This window comes from Artibeus jamaicensis, unplaced genomic scaffold (assembly GCF_021234435.1).
Source record: "Artibeus jamaicensis isolate MK-2021 breed Jamaican fruit bat unplaced genomic scaffold, CSHL_Jam_final scaffold_369, whole genome shotgun sequence".
Classification (NCBI taxonomy): domain Eukaryota; kingdom Metazoa; phylum Chordata; class Mammalia; order Chiroptera; family Phyllostomidae; genus Artibeus; species Artibeus jamaicensis.
In genome coordinates this window covers 45,931,917-45,940,101 of record NW_026522042.1, presented here as the reverse complement: position 1 = coordinate 45,940,101, position 8,185 = coordinate 45,931,917, and the positions used below count along the sequence as shown (strand labels likewise).

At 42.3% G+C, this 8,185-nt stretch overlaps 1 pseudogene; it reads left to right on the top strand.

Moving 5' to 3' along the window:
- Nucleotides 1-281: 281 nt before the first annotated feature.
- LOC119058077 (serine/arginine-rich splicing factor 11-like) lies at nucleotides 282-6,193 on the top strand (annotated as a pseudogene).
- Nucleotides 6,194-8,185: the final 1,992 nt, after the last annotated feature.

Genomic DNA, 8,185 nt, shown 5'->3' with positions numbered 1-8,185 from the left:
AGGGAGAGGAACATTAAAGTGTATTTGTGTCTCACTCACTCCCCACTGGGGACTGGGCCACAACCCAGGAATGTGTCCTGACTGGGAATTGAACCGGTAACCCTTTGGTTCACAGGCTGGCACTCAGTCTCCTGAGCCACATCAGCCAGGGACGTTTTTCTTAGTTTTTAAAAAAAATAGAACAAGTTCTGTGTATTTGAATTTCAAGTAAGGAGTCAAAATGGATTTTCAAATGCAGATTTGAGAAGTAGGGCCCTCAAATTCGGCCGCATTGGTTGTGCATGGCCTGCCAGTTCATGGAGACCCGAGTCAGGACCAACCTGTGCAGGTAAGGCTGGACTCCATCGAAGTAGGCAGCTTTAGATGCCTTGTGATTGATTGTTGCAGGAATGCTGGATTACCCCACAGCTCCTCCCTTCCTCTGCATTTCCGTCTCAGAGCCCGGGGCACACGGACGGATGAGGGCGGCCCACTGGCCCTGGAGATGAGAGAAGCTTCCTCCAGGGAGCCCTCTCCAAGCAGGGCAGGTCAAAATAGGGGACTAGGAATCCTAGCCAGCCTGGGTAATGTCAGTTGCACTGTGAATGAAGGAAATTCAGAAAATAATTCTGAAGGCAATTTCAAATCAGGATTCTAAAAAAGTAAAAATGAAAGATTCCCTTTGACTCAGCCCTGTCCACCTTTTCTGGCCTGGGCGGACTAGGGAAGCCAGGCTCACGGACACCTCCACCGAATGGTTGCTGGAACGGCCCTCCCAGGCCACTCTGAGTTTTAATTTTTAGTGACTCTGATATCGCCTGTTTACATAAAGGCCCAGTTTTTATCAGGTCTGATATTTCTTGTTCTCTTAGAATTATACCTGCAGATACCTAAAGAAATCTTAGCTAGAACAAGCTGACTGAGCTAGGGATCTTCGTAATTTTGAGGGAGAGACACTAAAAGACAATAGCTTTGGAAACTCCTTGTTGCCTGGAGAAAAGACTGCCCTGCTCCCCCACCCCTCAGCTATTACTGTCTACTCAACCTTAAGGTCTCAGACTAAGTATCACTTCCTTGTAGATGCTTTCCTTGACTCCTAAATTAGGATAGACCCCACACGCTCCAGGGTATGCTGCCCCTCTCTTTCACAGGACTTGGAAGTAGTGCCTGCGTTCGTAATCTTTCTTTCCTGTTGGACTCTGAGTCCATGAGAGCAAAGGCCTTGTCTATTTTATTTGTCATCATGTCCCCGCTGCCAAGAACAGAAGCCTGGTATGCACTGGGTGCTGAGCAAATATTTGTTTAATGAGTGAATTTTCCGGTGCGATCTACCGAGGTAGAGAAAGAATGGCTGGCACAAAACCAAATGGTAGTGGAGTAGGAAACATAAGTACTGAAAACTTTATTCTTTTTTTTTCTTTAAAATCTTTACATATATAATCTCATATCATTGCTCTAGGATTGATCAGACTGGGCTTTTTGTGTGCCTGAAAGTGATGAACACATGGTTTGGTTGGTTCCTGGACTGTGAGAAGAGCAGGCATTTGGAACTCCTCCAGAAATTTAGGCTAAATGCTCCTGAGATAACTTCACCCACTTGAGCAGTGCTTTTATGTAAATAAAGTTTAGCACAACCTAAGAATTGCACCGGAAGGCATTCTGCAACTTGTCCTGTCTGTGAATTGAAAGACCCCCAAGTTTCTCTTTCATGAAGTTCACGATCAGTTGCTTCACTTAGCACATCTGTTGTTCTGCCACCTCCACTTCCTTGCCTTTTGTAAAAGCGAAATTCTTGGAATTTATCTTACAGGCACAAATCACCTTGTAATTCTTTGTACTTAGTAGCTATTGAGCATGTAACTACAGAGCTTAACAATTACTATATACTGTAATCACGCAAAGATTTTAATCTTTCAAATTAGATCTCACCTTCACACTGGGGGAGAAAAGGAAATTTACAGGATAATTAGCTTATGGGCTAGTCACACTTCCAGGGATTGTCAGGAAGTCGTCTGCAGGAATGGTCTGAAGGTACTATTTATTTTTTATTAAGTGCCTTCCATTAAAACTACCCCACATGCTTTATTTACATTGAAGAAACTGGAGAAAAATGTTCGTCACAGTCCAAGTCAGCGCCTTGTCTGTAATGGACCTTGGCAGAGGGTGGCATATTCTGCTTTGGGGTAAATAGTTGGTCCTCCGTGTATAACAAGGGACTCCGGTCAACATTTTAAAGAAAGATGCAAAAAAATAAAAAGCCCAATTTATGCTTACTTTGCATGAGTTGGTTTCCTAGAAACTTTGGGAGAGTTTTGAGCTGCTACCTGCTGTCCCTCAGCCCGGAGCCAGCTCCACTCTGCTTGCTGGACTGGATTGCGCGCCCCTCATCTGACCTCTGCTCCGGGATGTCACGTTCCAAACCTGACCTCTGACGTGGTGGTTCAGACGCCACCGTGAAGACTGGCGAACGGTTCAAATGTTACACAGTTACCAGCACGTCACTTCCCCACACCTGACCCTCCTTCATGAGAGAGAAAGAGCGAGAGCGTGGGAGGCGGAGAGGGAGAGAGATTTGGGAAGAAATACACACAGGCACACACGCAGAGACTTGGTAAAGCAACCAGTAGAGCAATCCTGGAGCCAGAGCAGCTACTCTGTGAATAAAAGGAATTTTCTCTTTCCCTTCCGCAGCAGACAAGAGCTGTTAGACCACGCGGCTGTACAGCTGCGTGTGGAGGTGGATGGGGGAAGGGGGCGGGTCATTGTGCCTTGTGTCAGATAAATGTGGCATTTTTCAGGGGTTGACCTACAAAGTGGGAAGGCTGGAGAGGAAAGTGGCCAGGAAACACGGGGAGTGGAAAAGAGACGTGCCCCACGAGGCATCCACTCCTGCATGCAGGAGCCCTGCTGGGGAGGGTCTCTCTTGGAACATCCCGCTTGAATACACAGAATTGCTGGGACCTGGGTTCAGGGTTTTAGGGGCCGCGGGGTTGGGGAGGGGATGCTTGGAGCAATTAATTTTTCCAGAGATACAATAAAGGGGAGTTGAACTTAATAATTGTTCAGCTTTGCAGTCTCATTAAAGTCATACACCATCCTTCATTCACTATGATAAAGAAAATCATCAGGATAAAATAATGTTGCCCATCCAAATTGTTGAGAACTTGCACAAGGTGTCCCAAAGCTGGTGCTGCAGAGGAAAAGAATAAGCAAGAACCTTATTTCCAAGGGTCTTGTAATCTCATTGGGACAAAGCCAACTCACATAAAGTGGTGGGAGAAAAATTAATTGCTGCGCAGTTTAATACTCGCTAAAAAAAAAAAAAAAGTCCAGTAGGGTTTTGAGAAGGTAGGGAGCACAGTAGGCAGATGATTCTTAAAGACCATAATAATAGAGCCTTTCTGAGCTTCCATGCCTGCTAATGTATTTTTCCAGTATTATTATGAGCTCCATTAACATCATCAGTAAAATTATAGTACTGCTAAAATAGATCCATAATAATAAATTCTTTACTATGGTTATAAACTCATTCAACCTTAGACTACACCCCAAAGTGGATGAATGCCAAGTATTTTAAATCCCTGCTTTGTACTTACTGAGAGAGTCAAGTTCAATACCTTGTCTCCAGCTTTTTATCATGTCAGTAGAAGAGCTGGGGGGAAAACAAAACAAAACCCAAGTCTCCACATGTGATCACTGGCTCTAATGAAAGAACCTGAAGAGCGACACCGGATTTGAAGAAGGAATCTGGGCTAGAGAAGTCCCAAATGACAGAGGAGATAAGGACAGGCAAGGAAGTGAGGCATGCACTCCTTCGAGGTGCAACAGACAGGATTTACATCTGTAGACCTTCAGACAACAGGGGCGTATGTGGACCATATATGGAAAAATTGGAACTGTTGAGCTAAGTCAAGATTAAGGTGTGCACGTGGGTTTTTGTCTCAGCAAGGAGCAATTCTAGGAATGTTTTAAAGATGCCGGCAGGCAGGCCAGCTGAGAAAATGGCTGTGGGAACTGAATGTAAATTTAGGGGTCAAGGACAGCTTTTATATCTGAGGCTTTGGCAACAAATTACAGAAAAAAGGAAACAAAAGAATATATATATTCTTATATATAATATATTATATATATATTTATATATATAATCACATCTATACATTTCCTAAAGAAGAAATTTAATTAGAACAATATCGGGCAGTAAAGACAGGAAGTACTGATGTGTTTTAAAGTGACAGAGAAGATAAATAGAGGAGAAATGCTCATTTAATGAAGATCGTCACATCAGAAAGAAAGTATTTAGTATCTGGAAGAAGGGGATGTTAAACATCAAAGTACAAAAAGTAAAACTAAGCTCACTATTGAATGGGCTATAAATTTTAGTTCGACTTTTCGGAAAATCCAGGGAGAACAAACTCCTAAGACCTGGAAATCCCAGTAGTCGCCTGTCACGCTGCAGTGCAGACAGGCCGTGATAACCAGTCTGACCAAAAGATGCTGCTAAAGCGGCTCTTGGTTTTGCCAGACCTCTTTACCCAGAAGAACATGGGCATTCAAATCTTGAATTCCTTCCTCCCTTCAGTATCCATTCATTTAATTTTCCATTCATTCATTTAACAAATATTTATCAAGTGCTCACTTTGTGTCAGTCTCTGTACAGGCCATTGGGGGTATAAAGATCAATAAGGCCCGCACGGCTCATGCCCAGGAGGAGCTCTCTGTCAAGTAGACGAAACAGATGGCTTGGGAAATATGTAATTAGGAAATAATGCAATGATGTGTTATAATAAAAGAAAGCTCACAGGCAATTGCGCTGTCTTTTGAAAAGGGGCTTCCATCTCATTTCTGAAATTACACGTCACTTACCCTGCATGAGGGTGTCACCCACATCCTTCCCACCACTCAGGGAGGACGCCGGGGGCGAAGGAAGGCCATGTCATAACCACTCATCGTCATGGGGAGACAGCACCGAGATGACAGAGAAATACTCGACGTGCATCTGAAGGAGATGTTTTGTTGGAGGAGCTTTTATTTTGACAGCATTCGACATAGTTCAATGTCGAGCACCACTGCTGCAAGCACACCGGCGTTCTTCCTTATCCAGCAGGGTTGCTCTGGCCAGGTGGCCTTTCCATTCTGTACAATGACACGTGTCATCCTCAGACAGAGAGGCAAGACTATCAATTGAAAAGTCAGATTCAGTCAACCAATAGGTTACTTGTTAAACTGATATCAAACAAGAAATTTTATTAACTTTGACATTGAAAAGACATCTTTGTATTCAGAGAATTAACTAAATTGGAGGTATTTCAGGGAGTTATATGGACAACCAAGTGTACTTTTAGAATTTTGTTCAAGTAGGGCAAAGGCAAAGCTTATAAGTATTCTGAATTATGTTGGAGAGATGTACCAAGTGGAATAGGCATAGAGGATAGGATTGAATCTGTAGTATAAATCAATAATACAGAAAGAAGTACTTTATCATAGGGTTTCTCTCAGCTTATGGTCCATTAATCTGGCTAATTGGCTTCTTTCTATACACTTTATGGTATAAGGAATATATCATTATCAAGAAGCAGATTGAGAAGGAGATCACATTCTAAGTCAAGGAGTAGGCAACGATCCAGAAGTCCAAGGTGGAGGAGATCTCATTCCAGAGAGAGAGGTAGAATGTCAAGAGCACATCAACAAACAGAGAAAAAAAAAGAAAGAAGGCAAAGAAAAGAAACATTCCAAAACACCACCAAGAAGTTATAGTGCAGCCAGATGGCCCGGAAGTGCAAACAGAGAGGGATTACAATGAAGAAGCAGGAGTGGTGCAAGACCTCCTAAAGAGCCTAGGTCTCCGGAAAGAAAATGGTCTGGCTCACCCTCCCCTAGGAGGTGTAGAAAGGAGAAGAAAGAGAAAGACAAAGGAAGAGGCAGACATGAAAGAGAGTGGTCAACAAGGAAGAAGAAAAAAGTAAAGATAAGGAAAAGAAAAGAAAACCCAAGAGTGATGAAGATGTAAAAGCAAAGCAGGTTACGTGGGGGGTTGTGACGAAGAGGATCAGGGTGTGACAGCGATAAAGAGAAAGAAGAGGAGAAGAAACCAACAGAACCAGGTTCCCCTAACACAAAAGAATGTTCAGAGGAAAAGGGACCTGGTGATGCACTGGGAGAATCCCAAGTGAACGGGGATAATCATCGTGCAGAAGACGTGGGTATGACTGACTAAATATTGTCTCCTTGGGAACCCAACTGTATACATGCATTGGTGTCATTCCTTTGTGATTTCTTAATGCTGGCTTGTTCATCTCAAACCTTAGATGTGTATAGTTCTGAGCTCTAAATGGTTATAAAGCTCCTGATATTGATTTTAAGAAAGAAGAGTATGTCAGTAGGAAGGCCCAAGTCAGGAATGATTTAAGTACCCTGTGAACAGAGGTTGCACATATTCACACAAAATGATGTTAAGAACTGAAGCAAGTTTCCAGATAATTCAATAAAAAATATCCAGAGTCCTGGCTGGTATGGCCCAGTGGGTTGAGCACCGGCTTGAAAATTAAAGGGTGACTGGTTCGATTCCCAGTCAGGGCACATGCCTGGGTTGCAGGCCAGGTCGCTGGTTGGGGGTGCATAAGAGGCAACCACACACTGATGTTTCTCTCCCTTTCTTTCTCCCTCCCTTCCCCTCTGTCTAAAAATAAGTAAATAAATTAAAATAAAAGAGAGAAAAGAAAAATATTTAGCCCTGCCTGGTGTGGCTTCCTGGGTTGGGCATCATCCTGCAAACCAAAAGGCTGACGGTTCCATTCCCAGGTGGGGCACTTGCATGGTTGCAGGCCAGTTCCCTTGTTGGGCATGTGCAAGAGGCAATCAATCAACTGATGTTTCTCACACACATTGATGTTTCTCTCTCTCTCTTTCTCCCTACCTCCCTCTCTCTCTAAAAATAGATAAATAATTTTTAAAAATTAAAAAAAGAAAAATATCCAGTTTTCCATTTGTATATTATAAAGGAAGCACATTGACATTCTAGGAGTCTGACATTATTTTCATACCACTACCTGCTTCTAAGTGTTTATAGTAAGATACTGTATTTATTCAATTTATATGTTTTGGGTGATGTCTGGGGGAGGTTGTAGCTATGGAAATTATTGAGGGGAAAATATAAAACACTCTCAAATTATCCTTTGACCCTGCCCCTCTCTGATGGCCAAACTTGGGAGATACTGAGCCAAGCAATCTTGAGAAAGGAGAACAAAGTTGGAGGCATCACGCTCCATGATTTTAAACCATACTACAAAGCCACAGTAATCAAAACAGTATGGATTGACACAAAAACAGACACACAGACCCATGAAACAGAATAGACAGCCCAGAAATAAACCCATGATTATATGGTCAGTTAATCTATGACAAAGGAGACAAGAACATATAATGAGGTAAAAGACAGTCTCTTCAATAAATGGAAAACTGGGCAGCTACATGCAAAAGAATAAAAAATAGTAACTGGATCACATTCGTATACCACATACAAAAATAAAATCCAAATGGATTAAAGGCTTAAATGTAAGATCAGAAACCATAAACTCCTGGAAGAAAACATAAGCATAGACTCTTTGACACTAGTTTAAGAACTGTATATATTTTTTGTTATGTCTCCCAAGGCAAGCACACCAAACTTGAAAACTAAAAAGCTTTTGCACAGCAAAGGAAACCATCAACAAAACAAAAAGATGACCACTGAACGACAGAATATATTCATGAATGACATATCTAATAACAAGTTAATATTCAAAATATATAAAGAACTCATAAAACTCAACATCAAAGAAAAAAAGACACCTAGATTGAAAAATGGGCAGAGGAGCCCTTCCTGGGTGGCTCAGTTCATTGGAGCATCAGCCCCTGCACCAAAAGTTTGCAGGTTCAGTTACTGGTCAGGGCACACACATTGACTGTGGGTTGGATCCCCAGTCAGGCTGCATATGAGAAGCAGCTGATGAATGTTTCTTTCTCACATTGGTGTTTCTCTTTCTGTCTTTCTCCCTTCCTCTCACTTTAAAGTCAATAAACATGCCCTTGGATGAAGACTTAAAAACATGGGCAGGGGACCTGAATATACATTTTTAAAAGAGATATACAGATGGCCAACAGACACCTGCAAAGATACTCAACATCACCAATGCTCAGGGATCAAATCCAAACCACAGTAAGATACCAC